The sequence below is a fragment of the Macaca fascicularis genome, chromosome 1 (genome assembly GCF_037993035.2).
Source record: "Macaca fascicularis isolate 582-1 chromosome 1, T2T-MFA8v1.1".
Taxonomy (NCBI): Eukaryota; Metazoa; Chordata; class Mammalia; order Primates; family Cercopithecidae; genus Macaca; species Macaca fascicularis.
The window spans coordinates 224,592,898-224,618,184 of NC_088375.1; the positions used below are offsets into that span (position 1 = coordinate 224,592,898).

The 25,287-nt window shown below is 46.4% G+C and overlaps 1 protein-coding gene across 32 annotated transcripts in view; it reads right to left on the reverse strand.

Annotated features, from left to right (window-relative positions):
• Positions 1-14,110, reverse strand: part of KIF1B (kinesin family member 1B) — a 177,546-nt gene extending 163,436 nt beyond the window's left edge. For all 32 annotated transcript variants that reach the window (XM_045387517.2, XM_045387470.2, XM_065534466.2 and 29 more), the window contains exon 1: positions 13,809-14,110. The gene's annotated coding sequence lies outside the window, so the exon portion shown is untranslated. The remainder of the gene's footprint in view (positions 1-13,808) is intronic.
• Between the last annotated feature and the right edge of the window lie 11,177 nt (positions 14,111-25,287).

Consider the following 25,287-nt stretch of genomic DNA (forward strand, 5'->3'; position numbering starts at 1 on the left):
GGATAGATCACTTGAGCCCAGGAGTTGGAGGCTGCAATTAGCCATGATTCCAGCACTGCACTCCAGTTTGGACAACAGAGCCAACAACATCTCTTAAAAAACACAAAACAAGCTGGGCGTAGCAGCTCACGCCTGTAATCCCAGCACTTTGGGAGGCCAAGACAGGCAGATGGCTTGAGCCCAGGAGTTCAAGACCAGCCTAGGCAACATGTGAAACCCTATTTCTACCAAAAAAAACACACAAAAATTAGCCAGACATTGTGGTGTACTAATAACATCTATCCTTTTTAGAAGTTTGTATCTAATTACTTTCCCAAAACAACCTAAACCTAAATATTTTTTCTGATTTTACTTTCTCCTGGTAAAACCTTCAGGCCGGGCACAGTGGCTCACGCCTGTAATCCCAGCACTTTGGGAGGCCGAGGCGGGCGGATCACGAGGTCAAGAGATCAAGACCATCCTGGCCAACGTGGTGAAACCCTGTCTCTACTAGAAATACAAAAACTAGCTGGGTGTGGTGGCACGTGCCTGTAGTCCTAGCTACTTGGGAAGCTGAGGCAGGAGAATTGCTTAAACCCAGGAGGCGAAGGCTGCAGTGAGCTGAGATCACACTACTGTACTCCAGTCTGGCAACAGAGCAAGACTCCGTCTAAAAAAAAAAAACTTGAAATCATCTTCAAAATTTTGTGAAAATTTTATCCAGTCATTGGAAGCTACAGTTAAGTGGACTACAGAAAGTTATTCTGTTACTTCTCTACTACAATAAACAGTATCTCTATTATAATAGACATCCATCAAAGACTTACAGCTTCAAAACTCCCTGCTCCTTTAAAGAATTACTTACGTAAGTCTGAAATCAAGTTTAAAACCCAGCGAGAAACAATAATTTTACAGAGGTGTTTTTTGTTTTGTGGTTTTGTTTTGTTTTTGAAACAGAGTCTTGCTCTGTCACCCAGGCTAGATGGAGTGCAACAGCCGTCTCGGCTCACTGCAACCTCTACCTCCCAGGTTCAAGTGATTCTCCTGCCTCAGTCTCCCAAGTAGCTGGGACTACAGGTATGTTCCACCACACCTGGCTAATTTTTGTATTTTTAATAGAGACAGGGTTTCACTATGTTGGCCAGGCTGGTCTCAAACTCCTGACCTCGTGATCCGTCCGCCTCGGCCTCCCAAAGTGCTGGGATTACAGGCGTGAGCCACCGCACCCAGCCTACAGAGTATATTTAAGAAGTTAAAGGAAAACAACACTTCTCAATAATTAGCAAAACAATACATCTTCCAAGTTTTGAAAACCAAAGCAGAAAGACAGGTAGAAAAGGTAACCATACATACTCTAAATCACTTACACAGCCTGAGTTCTAAACTGTTCCTCTGACCACTTTTCCTTATGACATACAATTAGAAGCATTAGGAAAGTGGAATGGAGCAAAAATTCCAGAAGCATTCACTAACATTAAAGAGACAATAAAACATTTAGGTCTAATTCATTTGAATTTTTCTCAATTTTTGCCCAATTGCTTAATTTTGATCTTGTGGAATTCCCATTTGCCCTCAAAGGCACTTTGGATTATAAGGAATCTAAGGAGAAGACTCAAATCAATCTTTCAGCAAAGTGATAAACAAGAATGAAATAATAATAGTTTTGGCCGGGCGCGGTGGCTCACGCCTGTAATCCCAGCACTTTGGGAGGCCGAGGCGGGCGGATCACAAGGTCAGGAGATCGAGACCACGGTGAAACCCCGTCTCTACTAAAAATACAAAAAATTAGCCGGGCGCGGTGGCGGGCGCCTGTAGTCCCAGCTACTCAGGAGGCTGAGGCAGGAGAATGGCGTAAACCCAGGAGGCGGAGCTTGCAGTGAGCCGAGATCACGCCACTGCACTCCAGCCTGGGCGACAGAGCGAGACTCCGTCTCAAAAAACAAAAAAAAAAAAAAAAAAAAAAAGAAATAATAATAGTTTTTTGGTTGGTTTGTGTTTGTAACATCCCTTTTCTATAGAAACAGCCAGGATTATATTCCTTAAAAAATGATCAGTTCATGCCATTGCCTCTCCTTAAAAACCTTCAGTTGGATGCCACAGCCTCAGAGCATAACCTAAAAGTTCAAGGGCCTCCACAATCCAACCTACTTCCCCTGTCTCAGCTTTCCCTGCCTAACTCTAAGCCTTCTTCTCCACTAGCCACCACCTTCCTACACTACACACATGGATTCCTAGAAGCCCAATCTCCCTTCTCAACCTATTACAAGTCCACATCTTTCAAGGACAAGGTCAAATGAGACCATGGAGCAGGAAGCATTAATTCATTTCTTAATATCCATCTGCTTTTCTGAGTAAAACGGCATACCTTTTTTTCCTTTGCTCCATAAAACTGCTCTACTGATTCCTCACTTTTCCATTTATTTCATTCTGCGCCTATTTTGCAGTCAGTAATTCCCTTACCTCTCATATACTGATACTTTAATTCAGTACGTTTGTTAGAATTAAGCAGAAATGTAGTCTTTTAAATTCCATATTAGAATTAGCCAGGCATGGTGGCGCATGCCTGTAATCCCAGCTACTCAGGAGGCTGAGGTATGAGAATCGCTTGAACCTGGGAGGCGGAGGTTGCAGTGAGCCAAGATTGCACCACTGCACTCCAACCTGGGCGACAGAATGAGACACTGTCTAAATAAATTAATTAATTCAATATTAGCACAGTTTGTCATACAAAAACCAATTTGTAACAAGTAGCTATTTAAAAGATAATCTCTTCCTCTGAATTACGTTTTAAAGCGTGAATTATAATTTAAAGAATGAACAGGTACCCCAAAATAAATTTTTGTAGCTAGAGATCTCCTTTTGAGATGCTATGATAAAGTCCTCCTTATATCACATTTTGCATCTTTCAGTCCAATACTTTCCATGAAGACCAAGCAGGTTTTCGGACCAAACACTGTGCTGCTGACAATGGATATACTGATAAAATGGCCCCCCAAATTTTAAGAATTGGTGTGTGTGTGTCTGTGTGTAGTCACTATTTATTTATTTTTTTTTTTTTTTTTTTTTTGAGACGGAGTCTCGCTGTGTCACCCAGGCTGGAGTGCAGTGGCGCGATCTCGGCTCACTGCAAGCTCCGCCTCCCGGGTTTACGCCATTCTCCTGCCTCAGCCTCCGAGTAGCTGGGACTACAGGCGCCCGCCACCACGCCCGGCTAGTTTTTTGTATTTTTAGTAGAGACGGGGTTTCACCATGTTAGCCAGGATGGTCTCGATCTCCTGACTTCGTGATCCACCCGCCTCGGCCTCCCAAAGTACTGGGATTACAGGCTTGAGCCACCGCGCCCGGCCTTTTATTTTTGACTCTATGGATAAAAGTTAACCATGGGCCATGCTGTGGAAGTTCAAAATGAATCATATATTAGAAAAGCAGGCCGGGCCGGGCGCGGTGGCTCAAGCCTGTAATCCCAGCACTTTGGGAGGCCGAGACGGGCGGATCACTAGGTCAGGAGATCGAGACCATCCTGGCTAACACGGTGAAACCCCGTCTCTACTAAAAAATACAAAAAACTAGCCGGGCGAGGTGGCGGGCGAGGTGGCGGGCGCCTGTAGTCCCAGCTACTCAGGAGGCTGAGACAGGAGAATGGCCTGAACCCGGGAGGCGGAGCTTGCAGTGAGCTGAGATCCGGCCACTGCACTCCAGCCTGGGCGACAGAGCGAGACTCCGTCTCAAAAAAAAAAAAAAAAAAAAAAAAAAAAAGAAAAGCAGGCCGGGTGCAATAGCTCATGCCTGTAATCCCAGTCTTTTGGGAGGTTGAAGTGGACGGATCATTTGAGGTCAGGAGTTTGAGACCAGCCTGGCCAATATGGTGAAATCCCGTCTCTGCTAAAAATACAAAAATTAGCTGGGCGAGGTGGCACATGCTTGTAATCCCAGCACTCAGAAGGCTGAGGCAGGAGAATTGCTTGAACCTTGGAGGTGGAGGTTGCAGTGAGCCAAGATCGCACCATTACACTCCAGCCTGAGTGACAGAGTGAGACTCCATCTTTAAAAAAAAAAAAAAAAAAAAACCTTCTTTCTGTATTCTAACCCAATTCAAGGATCAGACTATACAAGAATAGTCTCCTGACACATCAGATTTTCAATCTTCAATATGGCTAAACAGGCTCAGTCACACTCCCCAAATGTTTTAACTACTATCTGGCCAGGCACAGTGGCTCATGCCTGTAATCCCAGCTACTCGGGAGGCTGAGGCAGGAGAATCATTTGAACCCAGGAGGCAGAGGTTGTGGTCAGTCGAGATCGCAAGCCATTGCACTCCAGCCTGGGCAACAAGAATGAAACTCCATCTCAAAAAAAATGGTGGCACGTGCCTGTAGTCCCAATAACTCCAGAGGCTGAAGGAGGAGGATTACTTGAGCCTGGGAGATAGAGGCTGCAGTGAACTGTGATTGTTCCACTGTATTCCAGCCTGGGCAACAGAGTGAGACCTTGTCTTAATAGATAGATAGATAGATAGAAAGATAGATAGATAGATAGATAGATAGATAGATAGATAGATAGATAGATAGATAGAGATAAGATAAGATAGACAGATACGTGCTAAATGTTTTCAATAGCTTCTGTAAGTAAAAGAAAGAAATGTTCTTCAAATACCTTTAAAAAATAAGTAAAAAATAAACAGGGCAGTGATGCATGCCTGTAGTACCCAGCTACTCTTGAGGCTGAGGTGGGAGGGTTGCTTGAACCAAGGAGTTTAAGGCTGCCATGAGCTACGATCACAATACTGCACTCCAACCGGGGCGGTGAAAAAGTGAGACCCCTTTTCTTTCTTTTTTTCTTTTTTGAGATGGAGTTTCGCTCTTGTCGCCCAGGCTGTAGTGCAGTGGTACCATCTTGGCTTACTGCAACCTCTACCTTCCAGGTTCAAGCAATTCTCCTGCCTTCGCTTCCCAAGTAGCTAGGATTACAGGTGCCTGCCACCAAGTCTAGCTAATTTTTGTATTTTTAGTAGAGATGGAGTTTCTCCATGTTGGTCAGGCTGGTCTCAAACTCCTGACCTCAAGTAATCCACCTGCCTCGGCCTCCCAAAGTGTTGAGATTATAGGCATAAGCCACTGCACCCAGTCACTAAATTTATTTTTAATAGAGGTGAGATCTTGCTTCACTGCCCAAGCTGATCTCGAACTACTAGGCGCAAGCGATCCTCTCACCTCGGCCTTCCAAAGTGTTGGGATTACAGGTGTGAGCCACTGTCCCCAGCCCTAGTACGTATCTCTTTATTTCTTATTTTTAAGATGGAGTTTTGCTCTTGTTGCCCAGGCTGGAGTGCAATGGCACGATCTCAGCTCACTGCAACCTCCACCTCCCGGGTTCAAGCGATTCTCCTGCCTCAGTCTCCCAAGTAGCTGGGATTATAGGCACGCACCACCAAGCCCAGCTAATTTTGTATTTTTAGTAGAAACAGGGTTTCTCCATGTTGGTCAGGCTGGTCTCGAACTCCTAACCTCAGTGATACACCAGCTTCAGCCTCCGTAAGTGCTGGGATTACAGGCGTGAGCCACCGCACCCAGCCGTACATATCTCTTTATATCAGGATGTTTACAATAACTTTCTCTTAGAACACCTTTAGAATTTAATACTAAGAAAAAAGGTTTCTCTTGACAAACTATTAGGCTTTCATTTACCAGAATGAAAATTGTACAATTTATCTTTCCCTTTTTGCATTAAATTCCATGCTTCCAAATCAAATTACAATAACCACATTAGCCTAGGCAAGCTATACATTTACTTTTTCTTGTTACATAAATTTTTACTTATTTATATTTTAATAGCCTCACTGTATATATTTGTGGTAAGCTGCTCAAATCCTTTCTAGAAGTAGTAACTGACATAAATTATACATAAATAAAAACTTCCTATAATAGCCTATTCTGCTATATTTAATACTATAAATGTCGTGTAGTCAAAGTTCTAGTTCCTAAAAACAAATAAAACCAAACAACACAGCAAGCTTTTAAAAGTTACACAAAGATCAGCTGGGCATTGTGGCTCACGCCTGTAATCCCAGCACTTTGGGAGGCCAAAGCGGGTGGATCACTTGAGGTCAGGAGTTCGAGACCAGTCTGGCCAACATGTGAAATCCCATCTCTACTAAAAATACAAAAATTAGCTGGGTGTGGTGGCACATGCCTATAATCCCAGCTACTCGGGAGGCTGAGGCAGGAGAATCAACTGAACCAGGGAGATGAAGGTTGCAGTGAGCCGAGGTCACACCACTGCACTCCAGCCTGGACAACAGAGCGAGACTCTGCCTCAGAAAAAAAAAAAGTTGCACAAAGATTTGTGTTGAATGAATTTAATAGCCATGTGAGTGGCCAGAAAAACAGCAGGTTCAGAAGACTGAAACCAGCCCACAAACAGAGTAGCCAAACGTTCAAGGAAGGAAAAAATGAAATGAGTAACATACTTAGTACTGCAAAAGTGTGAAGTGTGCCTCCTGGTTTCGGCAATAAAGGCTGGAAACCAGAGCAAGGGCAGTATACATGAAGTGGGGGGCAGGAGGAGACATTGAAGCCAGTCTGTAGTGGGTTGGCATGGAAGTGGGAAATGCCAGTATCCATAATACTGTCAGAGCCTGGCTATGATGAGCAGGAGAGAGCAAATAGGAATGAAGGATTTTACTGGAAGGAACAGAAACAAAGGAGGGCTTTTCCTCCCCCCAGCCCTTTATTTATATTGGAAAGACTGCACATTTCTATACTTTATTCAATAGCTATTTACTGGGTGCCTACAATGCAACAGGCTGTTCCTGGGAAAAATAATCAGCGAACAAAAAAGATAAACCTCCTTGCCATGGAGGAATGTACATTCTAGTAGTGAAAGGGAGGACATTAAAAATAATAAATCCCTATAGAGAATCAGGAATGTAATCAGCATGATGGAGGAGTACAGCAAAGTCGGGGGGATCAAGAGTATGGTGGGAAGGAGTGCTGTGTAGGTGCATAAATGAGGTCAGGGTGGGCCTGCTGACGTGCTGAGATTTAAGCAGACTTGAAAGAGGTGAAAGAGTTAGCCAAGCAGATCTCAGGGAAAAAGTATTCCAGGCAGAAGAAAGAGTAAGAGCAGCCGGGTGTGGTGGCTCACGCCTGTAATCTCAGCACTCTGGGAGGCTGAGGCAGGCAGATCACCTGAGGTCAGAAGTTCGAGACCAGCCTGACCAACATGGTGAAACTCCACCTCTACTAAAAATACAAAATTAGCCAAGCGTGGTGGCAGGTGCCTACCATCCCAGTTGCTCAGGAAGCTGAGGCAGGAGAATTGCTTGAACCCAGGAGGCAGAGGTTGCGGTAAGCCGAGATGGTACCTCTGCACCCCAGCCTGGGAGACCCAGCAAGACTCTGTCTCAAAAAAAAAAAGAAAAGAAAAAGGAAGAGTAAGAGCAAGGGCCCTATGGTAGGACTGTGCCTGATGTGTTCAAGAACAGTGGAAAAGGCCGGGCACAATGGCTCACGCCTGTAATCCCAACATTTTGGAAGGCCGAGGCGGGCGGATCACCTGAGGTCAGAAGTTCAGGAGCAGCCTGGCCAACATGGTGAAACCTCATCTCTACTAAAAATACAAAAATTAGCCAGGCGTGGTGGCACATGTTTGTAATCCCAGCTACTCAGGAGGCTGAGGCAGGAGAATCGCTTGAATCCGGGAGGCGGAGGTTGCAGTCAGCCAAGATCAGGCACTCCAGTCTGGGTGACAGAACAAGACTCTGTCTCAAAAAGAAAAAAAAAAATAGAACAGTGGGGAAGTACTGCAGGGAAAAGAAAAGCAACCAATGCTGCAAGTTCCTAGAGATTAGAAGAGTGCTATCCCTGACAGAGGCCAAGACAGAGTAACCTCTGTCTCACACTGGGTGAAAGAATGGAAGAAGGAGGGCAGAGAAGTTTGTAAGTAGAGGAAGGGAAAGCTCAGGGAGTTCGTGCCCTTTTTTCCTACGAGGTGGCAGGCAAGGTATTCTGCCAAGCATGGGGCAGTGAGAGGTTTGAGTCAAGGGGTCCAGATTTTATAATAGCAACTGTGGAGAAATGGGGAGGGAACTAAGCAGAACTGCTCCGACGAAGACCAAAGACGGATTTAAGGGAGACCTCAGAGTACACATTAATTGTGGAACTAATTCCCAGCACTATGTAGGTTTCCCCCAAGACACAGAGTAAGAATGGAGGGTATGGATGATAGGGATGATGTGAGGCTGGCTTCTGCATAGTAAGTCCTGAAGAATAATAAGAAAGAATAAAAACTGCAAGCAATGCAACCCAGAGGTTGTAGTATAGAAAAGGAAGTAAAAGAAGTAAAATCTGGCCGGGCACAGTGGCTCAAGCCTGTAATCCCAGCACTTTGGGGGGCCGAGACGGGTGGATCACGAGGTCAGGAGATCGAGACCATCCTGGCTAACACGGTGAAACCCCATCTCTACTAAAAAATACAAAAAAAAAAACCTAGCCGGGCGAGGTGGCAGGCGCCTGTAGTCCCAGCTACTGGGGAGGCTGAGGCAGGAGAATGGCGTGGACCCGGGAGGCGGAGCCGGGAGGCGGAGCTTGCAGTGAGCTGAGAGCCGGCCACTGCACTCCAGCCTGGGCTACAGAGCGAGACTCCGTCTCAAAAAAAAAAAAAAAAAAAAAGAAGTAAAATCTGGAAGACACTGATGGATTAGGAGACTTAGGGTGGGAGAACACGCAGAAAGTGATTAGAAAGTAAAAGCTATCAATTATCACAGTTTAAGACTTGAAGGCGAATTTGAGACCTTAACATGACGACAAGTTAAAAGATGTGGCCATAATACTAAACAAGTGGAACACAATGAAGCCAATGTTTGCTTGAGCTGAATTCAAGAAATTTTACACTTAAGGGTAGTTATAAAGGAAACTCAGCATAGTGGCTACTTACTAGTACTAAAGATCTTGGGGAAGTCGCTTGGCCTGTTTTAATTTCATTGTAAAATGGGAATAATAATAGTATCTATTTCTTACGGCTGCTATTAGGATTAAATTAGTTAATAAATGTAAAGTGCTTAGAAAAAAGCCTGGCACATAGAAAGTGTTCAATATGAGTAAGCTATTTTATCACTATTGTTGTTTCTGTTATTGTTTATATAGTCATTGACATCTGCCAAGATGATGTCAAAAATCTGGATGAAAGAGAGAACTCAGTCAACAATACAGTAATCAAAAAGAGCAATGGGGCTGGGCACAGTGGCTCATGCCTATAATCCCACCACTTTGGAAGGCTGAGGTGGATCACTTGAGCTCAGGAGTTCAAGACCAGGCTGGGCAATATAGTAAGACCCCCATCTCTACAAAAATTTAAAAATTAGCTGGGCATAGTAGCACATGCCTGTAGTCCCAGCTACTCAGGAGTCTGAGACAGGAGGATCACTTGAGCCCAGGAGGTCAAGGCTGCAGTGAGCCATGACTGCGTCACTGCACTCCAGCCTGGGCAATACAGTAAGACCCTGTCTCAAGGGGGAAAAAAATGGCAATGGTAGAGGATAGTATGGTTGAATGATATGCTTTGGTATAAACAATGTGATATTCCATATAAAAAATATTTTAAAATCCATCAAACATTTACAATCTTGTGACTTAAAACACATATACCAAAAAACCACAAGACAATCGTTAAGTACTGAGTATTAAATAATAACTACAATATTATGTATATACAACATTACAAAGAATTTTGAAAATGCTCTGACTAGAAATCACGGAAACCATATCAGGACACTAAATTGTATGAAAATGAAAAGGAGTTGGAGTTAACTTTATCTCACCATTTCTATATAGAAATGGTAGCCCGCGCACGGTGGCTCACGCCTGTAATCCCAACACTTTGGGAGGCAGAGGCAGGTGGATCACAAGGTCAGGAGTTCAAGATCAGCCTGGCCAATATGGTGAAACCCCATCTCTACTAAAAATACAAAAATTAGCTGGGCGTGTTGGTACACGCATGTAGTCCCAGCTGCTCAGGAGGCTGAGGCAGGAGAATCGCTTGAACCCGGGAGGCGGAGGTTGCAGTGAGTCAAGATGGTACCATGGCACTCCAGTTTGGGCAACAGAGCAAGACTCCATCACCCCCGCAAAAAAAAAAAAAAAAAAAAGGCAGGGTGCGGTGGCTCATGCCTGTAATCCTAGCACTTTGGGAGGCCGAGGCAGGCGGATCACAAGGTCAGGAGTTCGAGACCTACCTGGCCAACATGGTGAAACCCCATCTGTACGAAAAATAAAAAAATTAGCTGGGCATGGTGGCGGGTACCTGTAATCCCAGCTACTCGGGAGGCTGAGGCAGGAGAATCATTTGAACCCGGGAGGTGGAGGTTGCAGTGGGCTGAGATCATGCCATTGCACTCCAGCCTGGGCAACCGGGCAAGACTCTGTCTTAAAAAAAAAAAAAAAAAAGGAAAGAAATGGTAAAGTGTGAGTTCCTTGAAGGTAACGAACTAAATCTCTACATGCACCCTCAGTTAATGGGTAATGCCTATAGTAAAAGAGCATCAATGAATCAGCGGCCCATTAACCAAACAGTTCAACTCCGAGAAGTCCAAGGCATCTTTTTATTTTCAGCAAGCAAGGTCTGAGCCCAGAGTGAAGTGCAATGGCGCTGTCATAGCTCACTGTAATCTCAAACTCAAGCCATCCTCCCAACTCAGCCCCCAAGGCACTAGGACTACAAACACACACCACCCACACCCAGCTTTTTTTTTTTTTTTTGGTAGAGATGGGGGTCCTGCTTTGTTGTCCAAGGCTTGTCTCAAACTCTTGATGTGAAGCAATCCTCCCGCCTCAGCCTCCCAAAGCACTGGGATTACAGATGTGAGCCACTGCAGCCGGCCCAAGGCACCTTTTGCAGGTTTTTCCTACCACGGTCACTTCTGTTTAATTTCACTTCTATCCTGATAAGCTGCACAAAAAAAGTTCAAGAAGTGTGCATATTTATTCACACTCTTCCATGGAATCCAGATATTCACCAGTATCTGTTCAAACGAGGCCATCTTTCAAAGAGAAATACATGAAATAGACATAAAATATCTTTAACTTCAGAGCATTATGAAATTATATCATGTTAGTTTACAAGACCAAAAGGATATGCTTCCTCCTGGAAAAGATCTACTATGATTAGCAGCGTGGGAAGGGGATTACAAACAGGAAGGCAGGGGGCCCATTGTTCTTTACTTTGTACCCAGGACAAGACCACAGTGGGAAAATGGGCTAAAAAGCTTTGGCCTTAAGAAAGACTCTGTTGGCAGACTTTCTTGGACACTTATTCCCTGCACAAAATCAAAATGGGAAAGAAGAGAGAAAAAAGGAAAAGTGCATTCATATCTGGTCTTGAAAAGGAAAAACAGTCTGTTCTAAGCCTTAAAAGCTGTATTTAATTGGATACATTTTGGAAAAACACTCATCAGAGCAGAGCTACACATACTCACAAAATCTCCGTATCAGATTCACAATCAGGTCTGATTTTACCAAATGCTGAACTTACTGTTAATCGAAAATGTTCAGCTCTTTATACTAATAAAGTAACTCGAAAAATTAAAAACTTAGAAATATTTCTAACTTAGGGCATGGAATTTCAAAACATTCTGTATTTCTCTCATATTAGTGTAATGCAAAAAACATTAGTTTCTGTTGAAGTTACATTTGATTCAACAAGTTTTAAAAGTAAAGCTTGATAATAAAAATAACAAAAAAAAGTGTTAAGATTTTGCTTAGTAAAACCTATCCAAATTTTTTAAATTTATATATATACACATATATATGTGTGTATGTATATACATATGTGTGTGTGTGAATATATATATATATATATTTTTTTTTTTTTTTTTGAGCCAGGGTCTTGCTGTTGCCCAAGCTGGTCTCAAGCAATCCTCCCACCTCAGCCTCCCAAATAGCTGGGAATACAGGCATGAGCCACCATGCCCAGGTATTTATTTATTCATTTATTTTTGTAGAGACAGAGTCCCACTGTATTATCCAGGGTGGTCTCCAACTCCTGAGCTCAAGGGATCCTCCTGTCTCAGCCTCCCAAAGTGTTGGGATTACAAGGCATGAGCCACCGCACCCAGCCCAAAATTTTTTACATAATTCAACCTGAGAAGTTATGAGAATTTATTAACAAGTTGAACTTGAATGAAAGCAAAGGCCACAAAGAAGAAAGCAGGCATGCCGTCTCTCCAGGTCCTGTCCACATCTAGGATGTAGGAAAGAACAGATCTACAGACTCATGCTGAACCCAGTTATTGATCGTCTCCAGACCTGCTTTACAATACCAACCTATGTGCAATTCTCATATTCCACCCTCAAACGGTACATTCACAGCTCCACTTCCTCTATAATCCAACAACCATACCAACTTAATCAGAAAACACCACCTCACTTCTTAGAGGAACACAAGAACTAGATTTTGTTATGACTAAACTCAGGAGACAAAATGCCAGCCTTTAAATAAAATATCCACCATGATATTACCTCTTAAGAGTTATTCAGATCTCATCAGCACACTTTCATCAGGCTCAGACAGGCACATCATGACACAAAGCGGAATGTTCAATGGTGGCAGAACAGCTGCCCAAAGCAGTAAGAGATATGAGCAAGGGATATGTTGACAATCTAATTTCAGCTACCTCGAGATTCCACAAAGATGACAGCCTGCATCCTCAGAAATGCCGCCACTAGCCTCGCCCGCTATCAGAATACTCTGGTTTACTTCTTCTGTGCAAGTTGAGCGACTCTGAAAATCTATCCATCCAATGCTCTATGGCTACTCAAGGTCTCCATACTGATACAGCGGCCTTAACAATCCTCAGATCGGCCTATGCACATGGAAAGCATCAGCGGGCCTTCCAGCCCCCGCACTGGACGCAGAAGATGAATAGAGAAACACGGAATTTCACCCCAACGAGAATGGAATCTTGAGGGCAGTTTACCTTGGAAGCTCATTTAGCAATCAAGGAAAAAAAAAAGTGATCTGGAAGCTCCATTCTGGCGTTAGGGGCGGGAATGTTTTGTGTTGCACGAACAATGACTAGCTTGCTCAAGCAGCCTCCCAACCCCCACAACTTGGCTTCTGGTCTGGCTAGTCACCCTGAAAGCTGCCAGGGCTGTCACTCGGTGCCTTCCAGCAACTGGACTTGGCTCCTAAAGGATTTGTCAGATCATCCTCCCAATATGGCTGCCCGAGTAATCCCAATCGGCTGAACGCCGCGACCACACCAGCCTTCCTCACACCTGGCCAGCATCCAACAAGCCCCCTCCCTTCCCATCGCACCCCTCTTTCCAGGCCTCCAGCCCTCGGCTCCCCCAGCGCCAAGCGATGACCTTTCCTATCTCCATGTGGCAAAAGGGCATAGCCACATTCCCAGCCGAAGCCCGATGCCCACCATAAAGGGGGAAAGGGGAGAGGGGAAATGAGAAACGATGGCTTCAAACGGAGCAGAGCCGTCCCCCTGGGCTGCAACGTGCGCGGAGCCCAGAGAAGGGCCAGGCAGCGGCGGATCTGGCGAGCGCTAGACACAGCCGGGGCCTGGCAGCGCGGGGGAAACGGAGGGCCGGTGCGGGGCACTGCATGGGCCCCCGCCAGCCGCTGGACGCCAGCCCGGGACTCGCGGCTGGCCTAGGGAGGGGTCCCCTCCCCCGAGGACGAGACTCCCGCACCCGGCGCCCGCCCCGCGCTACCTCCCCTCAGACCCCGCCCGGACCCCGGCCCGGCCGCTCCTCCCCGCGGGAGCGGCCCCCTCCCCGGCCTGGCGGCCGCGGCGTCAACCGCTACCCGCCCCGCCGCCTTACCTCAGCCGCGCTGCAGACCGACGGGCGGACCGGATCAACAGGAGCCGCGGCGCGCGGCGGCGCGGGGAGCCGGGCACCGACGCACCTCAGCGCGAGCAGCTGCCGCCGCGAGCCGCAGGGCGCCGCTCCGCAGCCCCATCACGCAGCAGCCCGGCACCGCATTGAGGTGGGAGGTGGGCGGCGGGCAGGAGTGCGCGAGCGCGGGAGGCCAGGGCGCGGCGACGGCCGGCGGTGACGGCTGCGGAGGACGGGGAGCTGCTCCGACGCGCGCGGGCGCCTCCCAGGACCGCTGCCGTCAGACTGCCCCGCGTAGGTCCTAGCGAAACTCCGCCCGCAGTCGCCGGCGCGGGACACCGCCCCGAGCGGGGCGGCTGCGCGTCACCTCGGCCCGCCCCGGCGCCCGCGACGGACGCGGGCGGTGACCAATCAAAGCACAGAGCTCGGGGCGGCCAGCCAATCTTAGGGGGAACCGGGGAGCGGGGCTTCTGCGGGGGGGCTGCGGGGACACCAAGCGCCCTCTGGTGGCCCTGGGACCGGCGCGGTGAGGGGGTGCGGGGTTGGCCAAAGCCGGAGCCCGGAGTTCCCTCCCGGGTGGCCCCCAAGGGCGTTCGTCGGCATCAGCCGCCCCCAGCCACCCCGTTAATCCGCCTTGTACGGGGACAAAAGATTGAGTGGAGCGGGGCGGGGCCCAGGGGTCCTGACGCCCGCAGAGGAGCTGGGATCAACATGGGAGGCGCCGAGAGTGGAGTCATTGTCCGTCGGAAAACATCGCGCAGGCGGAACCGGCCGAACGCGGCGCGGTGGAAGCGGAACCCCGCGAAGGGATGAGCGCATCCCGCGGGAAGCTGCCTGGCCTATTCTTACCGAACCCGAGCACAACACCTCCCACGCGCCACCTCGGGAGAGAAGGCGGAATGAGTAATGGAAAAGCATGACTTGGGGTGGGCATTCCACTTGTCTCCTTGGGAGACCGCGCAAGGGCTGTGAGGAAAGGAACAAACGCTTTGCACCGTCCCTGAGTTAATGAGCCCAGCCCCCTTCTGGGAGATGCCCTTGAAGGAGGGAGAGTGGAAATCAGAAACCCGGAGGACACAAAAGCACGAGCGGTGATTTTTTAAAAATCAGATTTAGGTTCAGCTCGAAAGAAAAATCTCACTGTTCAGAAACAATTCAATTCAGTACTTAATAAAATATAATCTTCAGTGATAATATATTCAATTATCAGGCCCAGGCCGAGCACTATTACTTTATAAGGTGGTGAATTTTTTTTATTTACTAGCAGACGTTGAAAGTAAAATCACATTTCTTCCCTGGAATTAAATACAGTATTATTGTGAGTAAAAGGTATTATGTACAAGCATATGCACTAAAACATCGAAATTAATTTTCTACACTAATAATTCTGGAAAATCTCCACCACCACTCAAGTCCTCAGACTCTTCATCCGCTTTTATTGATCACTTCTCATTTTATTTAGAATTTAAACTCCACCTGCCGGCAAAAGGATTTGACATAGCTTACACTAAAGCATACAGCAGTGAAATCGTATAGGATTAAAATAGGTGTAAAATTCATAATAATAAAAGAAACAAGAGACTATTTTAAAAAGCTGTTTGAATAAGAGGCATGCCTAGAAATAAAATTTTTTTTGTTTTGTTTTGTTTTGAGACGGAGTTTTACTCCCACCCTGGCTGAGCGCAGTGGCACGATCTCAAATCACTGCAACCTCCGCCTCCTGGGTTCAAGCGATTCTCCTGCCTCCAAGCGATTCTCCTGCCTCAGCCTCCTGAGTAGCTGGGATTACAGGCACCCGCCACCACGCCTGGCTAATTTTTGTATTTTTCATAGAGACAGGGTTTCACCATGTTGGTCAGGTTGATCTTTTTTTTTTTTTTTTTTGAGACGGAGTCTCACGCTGTTGCCCAGGCTGGAGTGCAGTGGCGCGATCTCGGCTCACTGCAAGCTCCGCCTCCTGGGTTCACGCCATTCTCCTGCCTCAGCCTCCTGAGTAGCTAGGACTACAGGCGCCCGCCACCGCGCCCAGCTAATTTTTTGTATTTTTAGTAGAGGCGGGGTTTCACTGTGGTCTCGATCTCCTGACCTTGTGATCCGCCCGCCTCGGCCTCCCAAAGTGCTGGGATTACAGGCTTGAGCCACCGCGCCCGGCCTGTCAGGTTGATCTTGAACTCCTGACCTCAGGTGATCCACCCGTCTCAGCCTCCCAAAGTGCTGGCATTACAGGCATGAGACACCTCACCCGGCCAGAAAAATATTATTTTTCAAAACCAGAGTCAAGGAAATAAATATGTTACCACTGAGCACAGAACTCAGCTCTTAGCTTCCTGAAGGCTAAGGGTAAAATGAAACTATATAGGTTAATAAACAGGAACTCATCAATTCAACAGTAGACACCACTTCATCGTAGCATGGACCTCCTTGCATAAGTACCGTGATGAGCACCATGGAGAGTTACAAAAACCTTCAGCTCTCAGTGGAGCACAATCTAAAACATAGTGAAGAACCGGGCGCGGTGGCTCACGACAGTAATCCCAGCACTTTGGGAGGCCGAGGCTGGTGGATCACTTGAGGTCAGGAGTTCGAGACCAGCCTGATCAACGTGACAAAACCCCGTCTGTACTAAAAAAATACAAAAATTAGCCAGGAGTGGTGGGCATGCCTGTAATCCCAGCTACTTGGGAACCTGAGGCAGGAGGATCACTTGAACCCGGGAGGTGGACAAGGCGGCAGTTGCAGTGACCTGAGATCGCACCACTGCACTCCAGCCTGGGAGATAGAGAGAGACTCAGTCTCAACAAAAAATTAAATTAAATTAAATTAAAACATAGTGAAGAGGGTGTGATAGTGATTGGCAGGAGAAGAAGCCAGCCGAAGGGCACAGAGAAGGGTCAAGAAAGGCAAAGAAGTCTGCTCCAGGATCCAAGGCCAAACAGCCCACTCTGCATAAGCCTTTTGCCTCTCTGACAGAAGAAGTCACTCTGCCCAGCCAGTTTCTCAGATTACAAATTATGTACAAAAGCATCTCTTTTTTTTTTTTTTTTTTTTTTTTTTTTTTTTTTTTTTTTTGAGACGGAGTCTCATGCTATTGCCCAGGCTGGAGTGCAGTGGCGCGATCTCGGCTCGCTGCAAGCTCCGCCTCCCGGGTTCCCGCCATTCTCCTGCCTCAGCCTCCTGAGTAGCTGGGACTACAGGCGCCCGCCACCGCGCCCGGCCAATTTTTTTGTATTTTTAGTAGAGACGGGGTTTCACTGTGGTCTCGATCTCCTGACCTTGTGATTCGCCCGCCTCGGCCTCCCAAAGTGCTGGGATTACAGGCTTGAGCCACCGCGCCCGGCCTAACAAATTTTTTTTTTTTTTTTTTTTTTTTTTTTGAGACGGAGTCTTGCTCTGTGCCCCAGGCTGGAGTGCAGTGGCGCTATCTCGGCTCACTGCAAGCTCCGCCTCCCGGGTTCACGCCATTCTCCTGCCTCAGCCTCCCGAGTAGCTGGGACTACAGGCGCCCGCCACCTCGCCCGGCTAATTTTCTTGTATTTTTTTTTTTTAGTAGAGACGGGGTTTCACCGTGTTAGCCAGGATGGTCTCGATCTCCTGACCTCGTGATCCGCCCGTCTCGGCCTCCCAAAGTGCTGGGATTACAGGCTTGAGCCACCGCGCCCGGCCTACAAAAGCATCTCTTTAAAATAATAAATAAATTACTAGAAATTTGAATGTAGCCATGATCTGGTAGGGCTGTCTCTGGAATGCAAGGATACAAGAACATCAGAAGGTCTAGCCATGTGGTGCACTACCACATTCCCATCACAATCACAATCACAACCAGGTTTCTGGATGCAAAATCAATACACAAAAATCCGAGTTTTCCATTTTTATAAGAAGACTTTATTATTATTATTATTATTATTATTATTATTATTATTATTTTAAACAGGGTGTCACTCCATCACCCAGGCTGGAGTGCAGTGGTGTGATCACAGCTTACTACAGCCTCAACTCTTGCCCCCTGGTTTAATCCATTCTCCCACTTCAGCCTCCAGAGTAGCTGGGACTATAGGCACATGCAACCACGCCCAGCTAATTTTTCTATTTTTTGTAGAGATGGCTGGTATCCAACCCCTGGACTCAAGTGATCCATCAACCTCAGCCTCCCAAAGTGCTGGGACTACAGGTGTAAGCCACTGAGCCTAGTCTTTATTGCTATTTTTAATGGGATCTGGTTTTGTTTGTTTGTTTGTTTGTTTTTTGAGGCAGAGTCTCGCTCTGTTGCCCAGGCTGGAGTGCAGGGGCGCGATCTCGGCTCACTGCAAGCTCCACCTCCCGGGTTCATGCCATTCTCCTACCTCAGCCTCCTGAATAGCTGGGACTACAGGGGCCTGCCACCACGCCCGCCTAATTTTTTGTATTTTTTAGTAGAGATGGCGTTTCACCGTGTTAGCCAGGATGATCTCGATCTCCTGACCTTGTGATCCGCCCGCCTCGGCCTCCCAGAGTGCTGGGATTACACGTGTGAGTCACCGCACCCGGCCAATGGGATCTTTTTAAAAAATCAAGTCTTCCTGGCCAGGTGCTGTGGCCCACGCCTGCAATCCCAGTACTTTGGGAGGCAGAGTAGGCTGATCGCTTGAGCCTAAGAGTCTGAGACAAGCCTGGGCAACGTAACGAGACCCTATCTCTACAAAAAATACAAAAAAAAAAAAGTAGCCGGACGTAGTGGTATGCACCTGTAGTCCCAGCTGCTCGGGAGGCTGAGGTGGGAAGATAATTGAGCCTGGAAGGTCAAGGCTACAGTGAGCTATGATTGCACCACTGCACTCGAGCCTGAATGACAGAGTGAGATCCTGTCTCAAAAAAAAAAAAAAGAAAGAAAAAAGCAATAAAAACTATTTAATAGTTAAGAAAAAATGCACCTGTAATCCCAGCACTTTGGGAGGCCCAGGTAGGTGAATCACTTGAGGTCAGGAGTTCGAGACCAGCCTAGCAAACATGGTGAAACCCAGTCTCTACTAAAAGTACAAAAAATTAGCCAGGTGTGGTGGCACATGCCTGTAATCCCAGCTGCTCAGGAGTAACTCTGGGAGGTGGAAGTTGCAGTGAGCTGAGATCGTGTCACTGCATTCCGCCTGGGCAAAAGAGCGAGATTCAGTCTCAAAAAGTGTAATAAATAAATGAGCAAGACCTATATGGGAAAAAAGGTATACAACTGTACTGAAACACATTAAAGAAGCCCTGAATAAATGGACAGGTGTTCTTTATTGTGGGACAAGAAAAAAATAATAATAAAGATGTCAGGTCTAAGCAAGTTAATCTATAAACAATGTGATTCTAATCAAAATTTCAACATTTCAAATTTTCTATGGAATTTGACAAGGTGATGGTAAAATTCATATGATAAATATATTCTGTGTCCTTTTTTTAAAAAAAAATCATGTAACAAAGCTGCCCATGGCAATTTTGAAGAATGAGGTATAGGGACTTTCCCATAAATAAGCAAGAGTCGCAGTGACATTGTGCAGATTAGTGCTCTGTTGTATTGACAAGAATATAGAAATATAAAAATGGAACATCCTGGTTACTCAGGAGGCTGAGGTGGGAGAATTGCTTGAGCCCAGGAGTTCGAGGCTGCAGTGTGCAATGATCACGCCACTGCACTCCAACCTAGCAACAGAGCCAGACCTTGTCTCTAAAAAAATTGAATAGAAAAGAACAGAAGAGAGTTCAGAAACAGACCACATGGGTGAAGGATCATAACATATGACTGCATTGGCATTACAAATTAGCGTGGGGAAATGGAAAATATAAATAATAAGTAGCACTGAAATGATTGCCTAACTACATGGTTAAAAAAAAAAAAAGTCCTGATTGGGTGTGGGGGCCCATGCCTGTAATTCCAGCACTTTGGGAGGCTGAGGCAGTAGAATCACTTGAAGGCAGTAGTTTGATACCTGGGCAACATGTTGAAACCCTGTCTCTACAAGAAATACAACAACAACAAAAAAAAATTAACTGAGTGTAGTGGCATGCCTGCGGTCCCAGCTATTCAGGAGGCTGAGGCAGGAGGATCACCTTAACTCTGGGGAGGTGGAGATTACAGTGAGCAGAGATGATGATACTATAGCCTGGGTAACAGAGTAAGACCCTGTCTCAAAAAATAAATAAATAAATAGGCCAGGCTCGGTGGCTCACGCGTGTAATCCCAGCACTTTGGGAGGCCGAGGCGGGCAGATCACGAAGTCAGGAGATCGAGACCATCCTGGCTAACACGATGAAACCCCGTCTCTGCTAAAAATACAAGAAATTAGCCGGGCATGGTGGCGGGCACCTGTAGTCCCAACCACTCAGGAGGCTGAGGCAGGAGAATGGCGTGAACCTGGAAGGCGGAGCTTGCAGTGACCCGAGATCGCACCACTGCACTTCAGCCTGGGCAACAGAGTAAGACTCTGCCTCAAAAAATAAATAAGTAAATAAATAAATATAAATTTTTAAAGTGCAGGATAATAGGTGCAGGACAGTGGCATTTATACATAAAGTCTGAAGCATGCATATGAGCACTATATTGTTTAGCACTAAATTTATGTATAGTCAAGTGTGGAAACATGGATGACAATGACAATCATCAAACTCAGGATGAGATTAACCCACGAGAGAAACAGAAGAAAACAAAACAAACATAAAAAGGGAGCGTGACATGAGAATCCGCAACTGGATCTGTAATATTTTATTTATTGAAAAACAAAATAACAGGAAGATGGAAATGTTGAGTTGAAAAACCAGAGAATTTATTGATTTGTCTTGAACTCCTTATTGTCATTTCATTATCATTATTTTTTGTTTGTTTTTTGAGATGGAGTCTTGTTCTGTCGCCCAGGCTGGAGTTCGGAGGCGCTATTTCTGCCATTGATGATTTTCTGCCTTCCATTTTCTTATCTGGAAATGTCTATTGTTGATTGATTGATTGACCTATTGATTGATTTAGAGACAGAATCTCCCTTTCTCACCCAGGCTGGAGTGCAATGGTTCAATCTCGGCTCACTGCAACCTTTGCCTCCTGGGTTCAATGGAGCAATTCTCCTGTCTCAGCCTCCCGAGTAGCTGGGATTACAGGTGCCCACCACCATGCCCAGCTAATTTTTGTGTTTTTAGTAGACACGGGGTTTCACCGTGTTGGCCAGGCTGGTCTCGAACTCCTCACCTGAGGTAATCCGACCCCTTGGACCTCCCAAAGTGCTGAGATTACAGGCGTGAACCACCACGCCCAGCCCCTGTCATTATTATTATTGTCTTTTTTGTTTTGTTTTGTTTTGTTGGGAAAGAGTCTCACTCTGATGCTCAGGCTGGAATGCAGTAATGCAATCTTGGCTTATTGCAACTTCTGCCTGCTGGGTTCAAACAATTTTCGTGCCTCAGCCTCCTGATGTAGCTGGGATTACAGGCATGTGCCACCACACCCGGCTAATTTTTGTAATTTTAGTAGAGACAGCAGGGCACAGTGGGTCATGCCTGTAATCCCAGCACTTTGGGAGGCTGAGGCGGGCGGATCACATGAGGTCAGGAGTTCAAGACCAGCCTGACTAACATGGAGAAACTCCGTGTCTACTAAAAATACAAAATTAGTTGGGCATGGTGGCACATGCCTGTAATCCCAGCTGCTCAGGAAGCTGAGGCAGGAGAATCGCTTGAACCCAGGAGGCAGATGCTGCAGTGAGCTAAGATCACGCCATTGCAATCCAGCCTAGGAAACAAGAGCAAAACTCGGTCTCAAAAAAAAATTTTAGTAGAGACAGGGTTTCACCATGTTGGCCAGGCTGGTCTTGAACTCCTAACCTCAAGGGATCCACCCACCTCGGCCTTGGCCTCCCAAAGTGCTGGGATTATATGCATGAGCCACCAGGCCCACCCTATTGCCATTATTTAATACAGTGTATGTGGGAAGGTATCATGTGAGTTTTGTTTTGTTTTGTTTTGTTTTTTGAGACGGAGTCTCGCTGTGTCACCCAGGCTGGAGTGCAGTGGCTCGATCTCAGCTCACTGCAAGCTCCGCCTCCTGGGTTCACGGGATTCTCCTGCCTCAGCCTGCAGAGTAGCTGGGACTACAGGTGCCCACCACCATGCCCAGCTAATTTTTTGTGTATTTTGAGTAGAGATGGGGTTTCACTATGTTGGCCAGACTGGTCTCAAACTCCTGACCTCGCGATCCGCCCGCCTCGGCCTCCCAAAGTGCTGGGATTACAGGCGTGAGCCACTGTGCCTAGCCATCATGTTAGTTTTCATACTTTACTGCCTGTTTAAAAAATATGTATGTAATTTATGCTGGGCAAGGTGGGATGCACCTGTAGTCCCAGTTACCTGGGAGGCTGAGGTGGGTGGATGTCTTGAGCCCAGGATCTCTAGGCTGCAGTGCACTTTTATTGTACCTGTGAATAGCCACTGCACTCCAGCCCAGGCAACAGAGCAAGACCCCATCTGTAAAAAAGTAAATAACTTCATAACTTAAAAAATAATAGGCCAGGCTCAGTGGCTCAAACCTGTAACCCCAGCACTTGGAGAGGCTGAGGCAGGTGGATCACCTGAGGTCAAGAGTTCGAGACCAGCCTGACCAACATGGTGAAACCCCCATCTCTACTAAAAATACAAAATTAGCTGGGCATGGTGGCACATTTCTATACTCTTAGCTTCTCGGGAGGCTGAGGCAAGAGAATCACTTGAACCCAGGAGGCAGAGGTTGCAGTGAGCTGCGATCAAGCCATTGTACCGCAGCCTGGGCGACAAGAGCGAAATTCCGTCTCAAAGAAAAAAAAAAGATATTTGTCCAGAGGCATCCCAGCTGTGATGCCACCAGTAATCCTCTGCAGGCTGGGTCGGCAGTTACATCAGAGGGCGAGGGACCGATCCCCAGCGGCTGAGCCATGTGCGAGGAGCCGAGCGGGTGGGAGACAGCAAGTCGTAATCCTCTCTCTCTGACCTGGTTTTCAGATGTCCTAGTCTCACAGCCTGCACTGTAAAAGGCCACCGCGTCTCGGCCACACATGTGGTAAATGTGTTACGGAAATCCCTTCCGGATGGCGTCCATATTCACTCAAAACTTCTACATGCGGACCCTTGCACTGACAGAAATGTGGGAAGAGCCCAATTTCATTTCTGGCAAAATCCTCTACAGGACCATCCATGACCATAAAGAGAATTACTTTCCAGTTATTTTAACCAAGGTCAGGTAACACATGTACTTGAGTCCTAGATCATGTTGCATGAGTAAAAATAGAAACTGCTTATATGTTTAGACTTAAGAGCCTAGGCAGTTCTCTACCCCATTAAATCTAGAACATATATGCTTTCCTATACAAAGTCCTTATAAATATTAATTAATGTCTATTTTATGTAAGGATGTATCTATTAAACACTGTATTAAATAATGACAATAAGGAGTTCAAGACAAATCGACAAATTTTCTGTTTTTTTTCCAGTGAATCCTTTAACAAACAGGATGCAATCTGGTTTAACTCATTAATATTAATGTACAGTGGCACCACTTATGCCAGGGTTATTTAGAATCAGAAAATCAAAACTGGAAGATTCTTTAGAACTGGTGTGCTACCTAGTCAGGAAATAAACACGCAAGTCTCTAGTTTGCTGAGGACCGAATTTTTTTTTTTTTTCTCTGAGCCTGAGTCTGGCTCTGTTGCCCAGGTTAGAGTGCAGTGGCACAATCTCGGTTCACTGCAACTTCTGCCTGCCGGGTTCAAGTGATTCTCGTGCCTCAGCCTCCCTAGTAGCTGGGACTACAGGCACCTGCCACCATGCCTGACTAATTTTCTTATTTTTTTAGTAGAGATGGGGTTTCACCATGTTGGTCAGGCTGATCTAAACCTCAGTGACATACCTGCTTTGGCCTCTAAAAGTGCTGGGATTACAAGTGTGAGCCACCATGCCTGGCCTAGGACTGATTTTTTTTTTTGATGGAGTCTCGCTGTGTCACCCGGGCTGTAGTGCAGTAGTGTGATCTTGGCTCACTGCAACCTCCACCTCCTGGGTTCAAGCAATTCTGTCTCAGCCTCTCGAGTAGCTGGGACTACAGGTGCCCACCACCACACCTGGCTAATTTTTGTATTTTTAGCAGAGACGGGGTTCCAGCATATTGGTCAGGCTGGTCACGAACTCCTGACCTCAGGTGATCCGCCTGCCTCAGCCTCCCAAAGTGCTGGGATTACAGGTGTGAGACACCGCATCCGGCCTAGGGCCAATTTTTATATGGTGGCTTCAACTGCCTAGAATCCAGAAGGAAGGAAAAGAAAATTAGCCCAAGAGATTACAAAGATCATGCACCTTCTTCACTGGAAAGTTCCTTAACCTGCGTTGTATGTCTCTTTATTGATATTTCACCACTAATTCTAACGTGCTGCATTGCTAGAAATCTTAGCTAACCAGGTTGATAGGGGCAAAACGGAAATGGGGGTGGGGGCAATGCTGGAAGAAGTCTTATTCCAACAAAGATTAAAATTTTAAAAGCATACATAAAATTTCAGAAAACATAGCTATTTGACGATATGTAAATCCAAAGGAGGTCTGGCTTTTTTTTTTTTTTTTTTTTTTTGAGATAGAGTCTCGCTCTGTCGCCCAGGCTGGAGTGCAGTTATGCCATCTCAGCTCACTGCAACCTCTGCCTGCCAGGTTCAAGCGATTCTCCTGCCTCAGCCTCCCAAGTAGCTGGGATTACAGGCATGTGCCACCACACCCAGCTAATTTTTGTATTTTTAGTAGAGATGGAGTTTCACCAGGTTGGTCAGTCTGGTCTCGAATTCCTTACCTCAAGTGATCTGCCCACCTCAGCCTCTAAAAGTCCTGGGATTACAGGCATGAGCCACCGCACCTGGCCGACTTTTGGCTATTTTTAAAAACCAAATTAGGCCAGGCGTGGCGGCTCACATGTGTAATCCCAGCACTTTGGTATACCAAGGCAGGAGGATCACCTGAGGTCGACCAGCTTGGCCAACATGGTAAAACCCCATCTGTACTAAAAATACAAAAAAAAAAAAAAATTAGCTCAGCGTGCTGGCACATGCCTGTAATCCCAGCTACTCAGGAGGCTGAGGCAGGAGAATTGCTTAAACCTGGGAGGCGGAGGCTGCAGTGAGGAGAGATTGCGCCACTGCACTCCAGCTTGGGTGACAGAGCAAGACTCAGTCAAAAAAAGGAAGGAAAAGAAAGGAAGGAAGGGAGGAAGAAAGAGAGAGAGAAAGAGAGAGAAATAGAAAGGAAGGAAGGGAGGGAGGGAGGGAGGAAGAAAGAGAGAGAAAGAAAGAAAATAAATTTCTGCATCCCTACAGGCAGTAACAAAATCATCTGGTGTCATTTTTTTCTCTTTTCCTCCAGTGCTCAATTATATTTAAATGAATGTCATTTTACCAAGTAGTATATTCATCACACTTCAGGTTAGTCAATCGCAGAGATCACTGTGGCCCTAAGGACCACA